This window comes from Cryptomeria japonica, chromosome 7, assembly GCF_030272615.1.
Source record: "Cryptomeria japonica chromosome 7, Sugi_1.0, whole genome shotgun sequence".
Classification (NCBI taxonomy): Eukaryota; Viridiplantae; Streptophyta; class Pinopsida; order Cupressales; family Cupressaceae; genus Cryptomeria; species Cryptomeria japonica.
The window spans coordinates 243,960,574-243,975,034 of NC_081411.1; positions in this window are offsets into that span (position 1 = coordinate 243,960,574).

Consider the following 14,461-nt stretch of genomic DNA (forward strand, 5'->3'; position numbering starts at 1 on the left):
ATGGAGATAGTGGGATTGGAGATTAGATGTGGTGGACACTGGGATGATAGAGGAGTATGAGCAATGGTTTGCACGATGATGGCTAGTGCCATTGATAGATCTTGATATTCCGGTACCTAGGAGACAGGAGGACTTCCCACTTGCTGGAGAGGAGGAGGGAGATGATGAGGATGGAGAGAATGAGGGGGATGACAAGGACAAAGATGATGAGGATGAAGATTATGAGCCAGATTCAGCCAATCAGGAGTCATTGCAGGATATACCCATAGAGCCGGAGACAGCTAGGATAGAGGAGATGGAGATGTGCAGGGCTACCATAGCAAGTCAGCATGATCACATTGCAACATTAGAGAGACAGAATGCTATCTTGAGGATAGAGCATGATCAATTCAGAGCAGAGATAGCCAGACTTACAGCGGCTCGAGATACAACAATAGCTCAGGTACAACAAGAAGGGCAGAGAGTCACCCTAGTTTTTAAACTACTAATTTTTTTAAAAATTGGATAAGATTAAGAGGGTCAAACCTCTCACGCATGAAAAATTATTCCTATTTGTTTTCAGAAAAACATAACATAGCTATTTTCGTGTGCTGCAAAAAATATATAGTTAAATTTAATATTTTACAAAACCCTTTGGTAGGATGATAGGTAAGAGCGAGATCTAGAAGTTGTGTATTTTTTTGTAATTTTCTATTGAGTTTTTTTTAATGATTTTTTGAAGTGACCGCATCCTGAAAATTTGGTACATGTTCGTGTGTTGGGCATAACTTGCATCAAAATAATTAAAAATATAATTTTTTTTAAAATTGTATAGAATCTAGTGTAGAACAATAATATATAATTTATTTTGAATTTTGTCAAGTATATCAAAAGTTATTAAAAAATGGTAGACATATGTCTGTGAGGACTGTCAAGGCACTGATAAAGAAAATTAAGGTTTACTATGCTAATGTTGTCCAAAAATAGAAAAAATTATATGTCAGAAAACTAAGAAGATGTGTGAGATTATGGTGGTAATTTTAGAGATACCCACTTGATCATTTGTAAACCTGATGACGACGAAGTCGAGAAATCATGTTGGATGATGAAAAAACATGTAAATAAATCTCTTCTTCATATACCCTATTCTCTCTCTCTCTCTCTCTCTCTCTCTCTCTCTCTCTCCTTTTCCTAATCTCCCTCTCTCTCCCTCTCCCCCTCTCCTTTTCCCAATCTCCCTCTCTCTCCCTCTCCCTATCCCCCTCTCCTTTTCCTAATCTCCCTCTCTCCCTCTCCATCCATCTCCCTCTCCTTATCCTATTCTCTCTCTCTCTCTCTCTCTCTCTCTCTCTCTCTCTCTCTCTCTCTCTCCCTTCTCTTAATCCTATTCTCACCCCCCCCCCCCTCTCTCTCTCTCTCTCCCCACTTCATATTTGGTTCCATATGGGTTATGTAGAACTAAGGCCAAAACTTCTAGTTCTACATAACCTGTATGGGTTATGTAGAACTAAGACCAAAACTTCAAGTTCTACATAATCCGTATGAATTATGAGAAATTGTGAACGTTCACATTAGGTTTCCATAACCTATACGGGTTATGGGAAAATATTAATATATTTCAGTCCCAATGGCCTAAAAACTGGCATTGCAAGTTGTTTGAAGGCCCCATTGCTTTTGCACATGATTTTCTAGGACAACAACAATCAGGTTTTCATATTGTTTTGTCACTTTTTCTTTGAAATGATTGATTTGTCTTGTATATTGGATTATTTTTGAAGTTATATTATCATTGTTACTTTATATTATAACAAAATGATGACCATTTGTTATTTTTTTGCTTTGATCATGATTGATTTGTCTTGTATTTTGGTTTTTTTTGAAGTTATTTTATTATTGTTACTTTAGATTATAACAAAATGATGATCATTTCTTGTTTTTTTTCTATTTGATTGTGGATTGTCATCATGATGTTCTGTGTAGGACAATGAGAAAGAACAAGAGAGGAATAGATGAACAAAGAGAGGCAACAAAGGAAAGACAAAGAGAGCGTATAATGAGATTACGTGAAGGTACACCATCTAATGCACCTAATGAAAGTGAAGAACATTCAACAATTAAAATTGATATTATGAATGCACTAAATCAAAATAATCAACATACACCAATTCAAATGCATATGATGAATGCATCTAATGAATGAAATGAACATACACCATTTGAAAATGATTCGGTGAATGCACATGTTAATGAAATTGAAGAAGATATATCATTTGAATTTGATGTGATCAATGCACATAATGCACCTAATGAAAACGAAGAGCATGCATCAATCTTAACACCTCTTAGAATAATTCGTAGAAAACCAAAGTCTAATAGATATTGATGAAAATATTGTGAAGCCAATGCATAATAAAAGTTTTAAAAGAACTTGTAGAAGAACGGTTAAAAGAATTTGAAATAACTATTTTGAAAACTTAAATCAAAGTGGAAGATGCCTTGTTGAAATGATTAAAAATCTGAAATTTAGAGAGACAATGAAAATTTTGGGGTTCAGAACATCTGAAAATAATAGTGAAAGAACCATTGTGAGAAATATTTTTGATGCATACCAAGCCATTGGTTCGAAATCACACACTAAAGATGCTAATGTTACTCGTCGTGTCCTCACATGAACCATAATGGGAAAGGAAATGAACAAATCTCATTTAATAAGCAAAACAAGCAAGTCATTAAGGATAAGTAGAACCACATTACACTATGCCTTAGAGAGGCAAGAGAAAATTGAGGATCCTAACAATAATTCTCTTTGGGCATTCTCGGGTAGACTCCCACACAAGGACAAGGTTGTTGTTGATGCACTAAGAACATTAATTGAGAAATATTGTCATGACAACACAAGGGTTTCACCAAGCCAAAGAGATGTTGTTAGAAGGCCAATTGGAATTAGTAATCATGAGCCACATCCAAAACACTATTTAGATACAACTCAAACACAATTTTATAAAAGGTTTCTTCAAAGCTTTCCTTAGATTAAAATTAGTCAAAGATTTTTTGAGATGACAAAACCATTTTATGTTAAGATTAATCATGCATTTACTACATCTTGTTGTAGGGTCCATGTTGAATTTTCCATGCATTATGATATTTATCGCTATATATGTTGTACTTTGCACACTAACAATGTTTTGCAGGAATGTGGTCTACAAGCACCTCGTAAGTCACCAAGAGAATTTATTTCAAGTGTACCATGTAGATGAGATGACAAGTGCATTTACTATAAGATGATGTGTTTGAGGGGTTTTTTTCCTACATTTGGCAGTTTGGAATAGTTGCATAGATGCCTACATCTGGATAGCACACATGAAATTGGTAATGAACTAGTTTCTATTAGAAAATACAAATCAGTCACATATGGTGTTAAAGATGGAAAATAATTAAAGAGGTGTGAGTTAGTGAAAAGGGATATATGCGTAGCTGATTTTATGAAGATGTTTCAAGAGAAACTAGTGTATGAGTACATAGGTCACACACATAGAGCTAGGTGGTTAGATGAGAAATTCAAGTTGTGTAAGGACACTTTCCCCCTTGACACTATTATCTCTGTCATTGATTTTGCTGAGAATTATACACTAAAGCCACAAAATGAAGTACAGTCTATGTATTACCACTCTACACAAGTTATAATTTTTGTACACAACATTCATGCATGCACATGATAGCACCGAGGAGGACAAAAAGGTTATAAGAGAATATCACTTCTATATCAGTGATGATCATACTCATTCCTTAGAGTTTGTGCAAGGATGCTTTATAGTCTTCTATGATAGTTTAAGGGAAACAGATATAAGATACAACCAACACTTAATATGGTCGAACAATTGCACCGCACAATTCAAGAATGCAAGGATGTTCTACTAGTTGACTAGGATGCATGTGACAAGTGGTGTGCAACATTTTTGGAATTTCATTGAGGTAGGGCATGGAAAGGGAGAGAATTATGGTGTGGGAGCATCTGTGAGAAGAGCTCTTACCAAAGAGGAATTGAAGTACGAAGGTGGTGCAATACATTCATAGATGCAGAAACAATTGTGTAATGGTGTAACTCTACAATGGGACCAGGTAATGAAGGTAAGTCTATGGTTTCTAAATATTTTTGGTTAATACATGAATCTAACATTGAAAACTATCTATATTGTTGTACACTTACAGGATCAAGTGGCATGCATTCATTTAGAAGTTCAAATGTAGCATCACTAGTTATTTATACTAGATAGACTGCATGATTTTGCTCTTTGTGTATGCATTTTGTGTGGGATGAATGTGAATCAAAAGAGTGGGTTAACCAATGGTCTTGTAGAGCTTTGCAAACCCTAGATACCTATCAACTTTCTAGAGCACTACAAATGAACCAGATTGAAGCATTAGTGGATTCTGACCATGTATTAGACATAGTTGAACCATGTAAAGGGTTGCAATTTTTTACTTGGGTAAAAACAATTTTAAGCTCAATTTATTAGTATTAACTTATGTCGATTTTGGTATTAACTTATGTCGATTTTGGTATTAACTTATATCCTTCTATTAAATGCAGGTCATGTATATGCAGTTATTGTGGATGGGAACAATGAAGAAGGAATAAAATATTTTTTGTATCAATGTATTGAGGCCAAAAAGAAATTGACTTCTACAGTGGTTGATGGAGAGGGTATTGAGTACCCAATAGGATCTGTTGTTGTGACAGGGACATGGCTTATAAGGTACCGTTGTTGTGTCAAGTTGTATTGAAACCTCTTAAACTCATTTATTTATCCATCATTATATTGATTTTGGCATTAGCTTATCCTTCTATAAAATGCAGGCACCCTATCAAAAATTCTAATGCCTGGTTGTTTGAGGACTTTGAGACACATAGATATATTCTTCATTACTCAAACCTTCTTGTTGCAACAAATATTCATTTGATTAAATATCGTGCTAGAGCTCTTAACAAGGATTTGTGGAAAGTTCATGAATCTAACCATGAGGCAATACTTGAGACACTAACGGTTAGAGTTGATTTGAAAGGTTCACTTGATTGATTTTGGGCCATCTAGAAGAATAATTCTACAATATGGTAGAATAATTTTGACAATTTTGTATATATCTTTTGCGAAACGTTGTAACTTCATTTTTTTGGATGTTATCTACATGCATATGAGTTGTAATATGCATATGAGCCAAATTTTGTAAATAAAAACATCAATGAGTTGTAATGTGCATATCTAGATGCTAAATTTTGTATAAAAAAACAATGAGTTGTAATGTGCATATCTAGATGCTAAATTTTGTATTAAAAAATAACGAGTTGTAATTTGCATATTTAGATGAAATTTTTTGTAAATATAAATAGTATTGAGCTTGATCATTTATATTAGATGCCAAATTTTATATATAAAAGTGCCCATGGGGCTGATTTGTAAATTTTGAGAGCCCAAATTTGTACCATTTGATTATAAATACATTAGTAATAAATTTGTACCATTTGATTATAAATTTGTACTATTTGATTATAAATAACTGTGTCTGATTATAACATGTTAAATAACTTGCAAATGGGTATCTGAATATGCAATTTTTTTTCCAAGTGTTTTGGGAAAGTTTTGAGTTATTGTTGAATTACCCGATTTAAAGGGCTAGTAGGAATAAGCCTCCTAAGTGCAGTTTTGTGTATTGGGAAGTGAACCAGTCAACTTGGGCATGTGAAACCTTGTTTCAAGGTATCTTAGGTGTGTTAAAACCCTAAGTTATGTTTGGTTAAGTTGTTGAATTTGAAAACTCCATTTGAGTGGTTGGGTGATGCCTTGAGAGTGCATTGAGACAAGGTGTGAAAGGGTGAGAAACCTAGTATTGGATGATTGGGGTTTGATTCTCTTCAAGTCAATTGAGTGTGATTAGAAGAAGGAAAAAGTATCTTCATCAATAAGTGCCATGGTCTCTAAATTATGTGATGCCAAAGTTTGACCATTTTTTCCACTTTGAGTGCTCAAGGGAAAGCGTCGCTACGAGGTGGCTCAGAATGATCAAACGTCTTGGGAAGAAAGACAAGGGAACACCTAGTGTAAACCTAGCCATATAGATGCACTCATGTAGGCAGTTCATTCCCACGATGAGCAGAACGAAAGATGCACTATTTTACCACCTTTCATTGATGGTTTTTTACCCTTTTTTATGCGATAGAAAAAATATCATTACGAGAAAATGGAATCAATTTGTTCGAAACTGAGAGAGAATTTTTTAGACAACAAAAACACAACCTCATCAGTTCAAACAATGCATCAATAAGTACCATGGTCTCCAAGTTACATGGCATCAAGTTTTGACCATTTTTTCCACTTTGAGCGCTCAAGGGAAAGCATCACTACAAGGTGGCTCGGAATGATCAGACATCTTGGAAAGAGATACAAAGGAACAACTAGTGTAAACCTAGCCATCTAGATGCACTCGCATAGACGATTAATTCCCACAATGAGCAAAATGAAAGATGCACTGTTTTGCCACCTTTCACTAATGGTTTTTGATAGTTTTTGATGTGACATAAAAAATATCACCACAAGAAAATAGAAGCGAGTTGTCCAAAAATGAGAGAGGCTTTTTTGGATAGAAAAAACACGACCCCATTAGTTTGAATGATGCATGAATAAGTGCCATGATCTTTGAGTTATGCGATGTCAAAGTTTGACCATTTTTTCCATTTTGAGTGCTCAAGGGAAAGCATCGCTACGAGGTGGATCAAAATGATCATATGTCTTGGGAAGAGATACAAGGGCACACCTAGCATAAACCTAGCCACCTGGATGCACTCGCATTGATGGTTCATTCCTACGATAAGAAAAATGAAAGATACACTATTTTGCCACCTCTCACTAACGGTTTTTGACGGTTTTTGATGCGACAGAAAAAATATTACCACAAGAAAATTAAATCAAGTTGTTCAAAACCAAGAGAGAATTTTTTAGGCAGTGACAACATGACCTTGTAGGTTCAAATGACTCATCTATAAGTGCCATGGTCTTTGAGTTACGCGACATCAAAGTTTGATCATTTTTTCTACTTTGAGCGCTCAAGGGAAAGCCTCGCTATAAGGTGGCTTAGAATGATCAGACATCTTGGGGAGAGAGACAAGGGAAAACCTAACATAAACCCAGCCACCCAGATGCACTCTCACTGATGGTTCATTCCCACGATCACCAGAACGAAAGATGCACTATTTTGCCACCTCTCACTGACGATTTTTGATGCGACAAAAAAAATCTCACCACAAGAAAATGGAATCGAGTTGTCCGAAATTGAGAGAGGATTTTTTACTAAGTGACAACATGACCTTTTAGGTTTGAATGGCTCATCCATAAGTGCAATGATCTCCAAGTTACGCGGCATCAAAGTTTGACAATTTTTTCCACTTTGAGCACTTAAGGGAAAGCGTCGCTATGAGGTGGCTCGGAATGATAAAATGTCTAAGGGAGAAAGAAAAGGGAACACATAATGTAAACCAAGCCACTTGGACACACTCGTGCTGATGGTTCATTCCCACAATGAGTAGAACAAAAGATGCACTATTTTGCCACCTCTCACTGACGGTTTTTGACATTTTTAGATGCGACAAAAAAATATCACCACAAGAAAACGGAATCGAGTTGTCCAAAACCGAGAGAGGATTTTTTAGGAAGAGACAACAAGACCCCATAGGTTCAAATGGATCATCCATAAGTGCCACGGTTTCCAAGTTATGTGACGTCAAAGTTTGACTATTTTTTCCACTTTGAGTGCTCAAGGGAAATCATCACTACGAGGTGGCTCAGAATGATCAGACATCTTGGGGAGAGAGAAAAGGGAACACCTAGCATTAAACTACCACTTAGACATGCTCGCACTGATGGTTCATTCCCACGGTGAGCAGAATGAAAGATGCACTATTTTGCCACCTCTCATTGACGGTTTTTGATGGGACAAAAAAAATCTCACCACAAGAAAATGAAATCGAGTTGTCTGAAACCGAGAGAGGATTTTTTAGGAAGTGAAAACATGATCTTGTAGGTTTGAATGACTCATCCATATGTGCCACAGTCTCCGAGTTATGCAACATCAAAGTTTGACTATTTTTTCCACTTTGAGCGCTCAAGAGAAAGCATCACTACGAGATGGCTCAAAATGATTGGACATCTAAGGAGTGAGACAAGGGAACACCTAATGTAAACCCAACAACCTAGATGTGATCATGTTGATGATTCATTCCCATGATGAGCAGTATGAAAGATGCACTATTTTGCCACCTCACTGACGATTTTTTATACGATAGAAAAAATATCAGCACAAGAAAATAGAATCGAGTTGTCCAAAATAGAGAGAGGCCTTTTTAGGAAGCAAAAACATCACCCCATAGGATCAAATAGATCGTACATAAGTGCCATGGTATCCGAGTTACACAACGTAAAAGTTTGACCATTTTTTCCACTTTGAGCACTCAAGGGAAAACATCACTACAAGGTGGATCAAAACAATCAGACGTCTTGGGGAGAGATAAGAGGGCAAAACCTAGTGTAAATCTGACCACCTAGACGCACTCACGCTGATGGTTCATTCCCACAATGAGAAGAACAAAATATGCACTATTTTGCCACCTCTCATTGACAAATTTTTATGGTTTTTTACGAAAGAAAAGATAATTGATTTGATTTGATGTTAAAATGATTACTTCAACTCTTCTTTTATAGGTGATTTGGATGAACAGGTGTGTCTCTTACCCTAAGGATGACTTGTTATGGAATAAAATTTAAATGAAAACCTTACCTAAGCTGACTCATCCTTTGATAAATTTCAAATCTACTTTGGGTGGTCAAATCTTGTCTTAATTGATTCTTGAAATGATGAACTTCGCTCCATAATATCAACTCTCGAAGTTATCTTGTTTTCTCTCAACTCATGAAATAATAAAAATTCACTCTCCTTGTTCAATACATAAATACTTCACTCTAAAGCATGAGTTTATGAAATAATAACTTCACTCCAATCTCTTCATGCACGAAGTTCTCTCCTTATCTCAAACACATGAAGTAACAATTTTGTTCCTCCTTAGCAACCCTTGAAGTGAATGATTTATCTCCTCTTAGGTAAAACATGAAGTAGAGAATTTCATTTGAAGCTCTTGCAGCTCTTAAAGTTATCAACTTCACTCACAAACACTGATTCATGAAGCAAGAAACTTCGCTCAACTCTTTTGATACCTAAAATATGCATTTCTCTCCTAATTGCTTGAAGTCGAAGTTCACTCCTAAACTCTCACATTTGAAGTTTTCTCCAAAGGTGAAGTCATGAAGTAAAAATTTGAAATCCAAGACATGCTCAGAGGTGAGGCAAATTACGAAAGAGCTAAAGATTACTTCATTGCACATTCAAATGTTCAAACTCATGCAACTTACTTTCATCAATCCTCAAAAGGACTCAAAGCAAATTCACTCAATCAAAATACACAATATTAGCATTACCGGTGTCGGTACTTGGGTACGTGGGTATACATAATATGTGAAATAGATAGTTTAAAAGTATACGCCATATGAGTTACATGTAATGAACAAATTGGATCACATTTCAAGACATATACACAATGAATAAGTTTGATCACATTTCAATAGAAAATAACTAAGTTTCAAGAATACCAAGTTTCATATATATCAATGAACAAATTAGATTGAATATCAAGTTTCATATATATCAAAATGAACAATAATCACGCACATATCAAAAAATGGCATAAATGCCAAATCAATAATAGTTACAAAAATGTGGCATGTGCCATGTTTCTCAAAGTCGATATATACATGTACAAATGTCGAATATATAAAAAAATTGGTCCTTCAATGACCACAACTACAACTATATGTCTCTACCAGTATCTATGACTATGGTGGATCATCAAAATCAAGCCTCTTCGAAGCAGAACATGGCTCTGCAGGTGGCTACACAAGGACAATTCAAATGTCAAATCAGATATATTTTCTCAATATAACAATAAAATAACTAAATACTAAACTCTAAATTATTTGAAGTTGAAATTTTGATTACCTCATCTCTATCTTCTGCAATTGGGTGAGGCCAAGGATCCGTAGGATGTCCTGAAGGGGGCTGTAACTGGTAAAACAACATTAATACAAGTTAATAACATATATGTCAAATAACACATAATAACTAAAAATGAATAGACTAAAAAACTAAAGCATACCAGAGCCTTAGATGGATGTGTTGTGGTCGTAGGAGGCAAAGTCACAAATGAATACATTATGATCATTTCTTATATCCATGGTAAGTTATCCAAATGGAGTTAAGAGGGTTTCAACTCCGTTGTGCACTTAGTGAAAAGGAGTTGATCTAAGACATACATACCTTTTCCCTTTGTCATGTTGTATCCCATATTATACATGTAAGAATGGTAGAACATCAATAGGAAGTTTGGAAGGGGGCTGAAATAGGTTAAAGACAATTATAGAAGTTAATAGCCCAAAGTTGTTGAAAAACTAGATAGAAAAAATATTTTTAACATATGTAGAACAAATGCACACCGAAGCCTCGTATAGTTCTCCTGTAACCTTAGGAGGCCTAGTTGAATCTGATGCAACTATTACCATTTCTTGTACGAATGTATGATATAGACATAAAAGGATTTAGTTATTTTGAACAAGAAAGAATGCAATCCAAAGTGACTATGAAGATATCACCTCTTCACTCTGCTCATTGACATCAAGTGCATTCATTAATTTCGTAAACCCTATATGTTCCTGTATATAGAACAAATAAACTAAGTGCATTTATCAATATCTACATATACATGTTTAATCATAATAAATTTCAACAAATGAATTTAAATTGTACTGAATTACCTTCTATCATTTGGGTGTCTGAGAGGATATATTTTTTTGCCTCGGAGTGCTAGAGGATGGCTTTCTCACATGAGATGTCCTTGAGGCAGGTGGTGTAAACTAACATAAGGGAAAAGAGCATGTATTTAATATATCACTTAAGTAAAAAATATATAAATCTAAATGGTACCACATAGCTATCTTGGCCAAAGTCAATGGCTAAAAGCGTGATATCATCAAGTTGGGGCATCTTAGCCCTTGATAAGCCTTATAAAAGACCAAGTAAAGATACATATAATTAAAAAAATATATTTTGAAACCAATGTATTATTATATTTTTAACAAATTTACAAATCTTTACCTTTGGTGGCGAAACTACTTGTGACCGTGTAGTCGACTGAAAAGTATGTGGTGTACTTCCACCACCCCCTATACCCTGCAATGCATTTTATTTATATGTCACTTTAAATTGTTCTAAAAATAAAAGTTCATTTCTTTTTATAAGATTTAGTCACTTAATTGATAACATGCCATAAATAGAATTAAACCACCTATGTCTGATAGAGAGGGTACAACATACTGATTACATCATCGGTGAGGGCCATATCCTCTATAGTGGAAGCATGAAATCTACTCCCACAAAATGTACACAAATGAGATGTCAAACCATCCTCATCCGTGTTAGTGTCTACACCAGAACATACACCCTAGTAGGTGGCACATATATGCTGAATGGGCTGGCCCGTGCCAAATGATGCATGAGGTGATGCTAATGAAGGAGGTGCTACTAATGAAGGAGGTACCATAGGTGCCTATACATCCTCTTCTCTGACCAATTGTGTGCCATGTTGAACAATGACATCAGTCAATGGTGCAGCTACCTGAAGAGTCTGTAATTCCATAGACTCCTTGAAGGATACAGGGATAACGACATGAATAATGGGTTTAGGAGTCATACGCATCCTATGTTGTGGTTTTACCATGCTATGGGCCCCAGGTCTATCCTGCATAGAGCCTCTCCCTCTACCCTTAAATTTCCAGATGTCAAAGTAATTTGGATTCTCACCGAGGATAAACTCACAATACAACTTTCTCAAAAAAAATATAGAGGCACCTCCCAATTATAACAAGGTGGCTGGTCAAAGACCATATACCACCTATCCCGAAAATATTCTTTCAGCCTAGCATGAACACACCAATGTATAGGAAAATGATTCGTATTTAGTTCAAGGTTGTTACTGGTAACAGGATCGGTGAAATGAGCACATATGTTAGCTTTAAGGATGCCCTTTTTTTTTCACTTGATCATATGACAACCCATCCACATAAAATGTTCGATATCTATCCCTCCATGAACCCCATTTCGTAACCTCCCTAGATACCTCATTTGCACTATTGGCCATTGTTTCTAGTGTTCTGGTGAGGGTTGAGTGGTGCTCAAGCCTAGAGGACCTCAACCAATTCACCAATATAGAAATTTGGGCACTATTTTGTGTAAGGTGATTGATGAGATCCTCTTGTGTGGCATCCACATGATCTAATGGAGGACGTGGAGGGTTTCGAGGTGGTGGTTGTTGTTGAGGAGCAGCATTTTGAGGATTTTGTGGTTGTGGAGCAACGTCTTGAGGGTTTTCTTGTTGCTCATATGCAATGTTTACAGGGTTTTCTTGTGTTGCTTGTGTAGGAGGAGGTCTTTGTTGTCTATTTAATTTTTGGAGATTGCTTGAAGAATCTGACATCAAATTAATAAAAAAAAAACTTAAATCAATTAAAAAAGCCTTCTTCAATTAAAAGACAAACAAAAATAATCAAACCAATCAAATCTTACTTGTTCGATAAGGTGCCATTGTTGAAAATTGCTCTTAATGCTGGAAAAATCCAAAATGATTACAAACCTGTGCGGGTTCTGTGGATTTTTGGCTTCCTTTTGCTACTGTTCTATGGGTTTTAGCGTTGAAAATGGCCAAAATCCATGGGCTACCCAAAAAAATAATGAACTTTTGATTTTTTATTAAAAAACATAAAGTTCCTCAAAACCCGTATGGGTTTTGAGAAACCTTTTGTTTTGTAAATTGTTTTTGGCTTGGTTTGGTGTTACCAAGCCTAACATGTTTTTGAATTTTCAGACCCCGCACAAGTTATGATTTTTTTTTTGGCATGTGGCCACTTTTCTGTTCACCATATTGGTGCACTTACCCCTATGTTGTTTTGAAATTGTTGAAAAAAATTAATAGAATAGGAAGGTAAAGAGCAATACCAATGTAAAGTCTTATCCCTTAATGTTCTAGTAAAAAATTTGGAAAGAAATCTTTGATCATAAGAAAATTTAGTACACAAAGTTTGGAATGTTTTGACATGTGTTAAAGGATCACCTTCTCCATTATAGAATTCCAATTGAGGGACTTCAACATTTTTAGGAGGGACAACTCTAAGAATATCAAGAGAAAGTGGTCTCGCGACATCAAATGTGGGCACACTAAACTTGGATTGACTCATAGAGGCGATTTGTTATTGCAATGATGACACAGTTTGAGCAAGGTTATTAATGGTTTCTTCACTTGAGTAATTTATGTTAGACATGTTTGATTGAGAAGGTGGTGAGATGTTGTTGAATGAAGGCATTGATTGAGAATAAGGTGGTGGAATACTATGGTAATTAGGCATAGTAGATGATTGGGTAGGAAATGGAACACTGAAAGGAGGGATAAAATGATTTGATGAATTGTCCCCTTGTGTCACATTGATTAGTTGGGAGACAATAGGAATTCTCATTGAAGGAATAGACAAAGATGGAGGATTGAATGAGGAAGAGGGATTTCCCCTATGGCTAATGGTTGTAGGTATGATATTTTGAGTTGATGTAGCTATGATGTTTGAAGTGAAAGTAGGAATGCTAGCCATGGAAGTGGTCAAAGGAACAAAAGTGATCGATTTGTGTAGAAAGTTGTGAATAACCTAAGTTCTCAGCACAACTCTTTATAGGCATAACATTCGAATCAACAATGTGAGCAATGCCACACAATATATCAATTCCATTCTTATCACTTTGAATCACGCACTTTATACCTTCAATTAATGGAAGACCTTCACTATTAGGATATTCTTGGGACATCCATTGTTGAAATTTGTCAAATTGATTGTCTAATTTTGAAAGTTGATCTCTGGAAAATCTAGTCAAAGCTTCTTCTTCATTATTGGAATCATCAATTGGGTAGATAGGGATGTTATTAGGATGGGAAGAATTAGCATTATCCTCATTGAAGAAATCACCCAAATTAGGCTCCATCTCTCCGGGAATTAAACCTTGGGAAGCCTTAATTCTAATACTTCGTCTAACAAGGATAGTATAGGTAGGACTAATAGTGGTAAAACTCATGCACTAGAGGGAAAATTTGAATTTTGAATTTTGGGAAAAAGTTTGCAAAATTGAATAATGCGAAATTCAAGAGAATTATGATTATACAATTTGAATTTTGTTGAAAGGAGAAATGATACAATTTCCAAAATAATTTATGAAAATAAATTGAAATTTTAAAATTAAGGCCAATGGGCTACCACTTAATTTCAAAATTAAAATTGACAAAATTAAGATC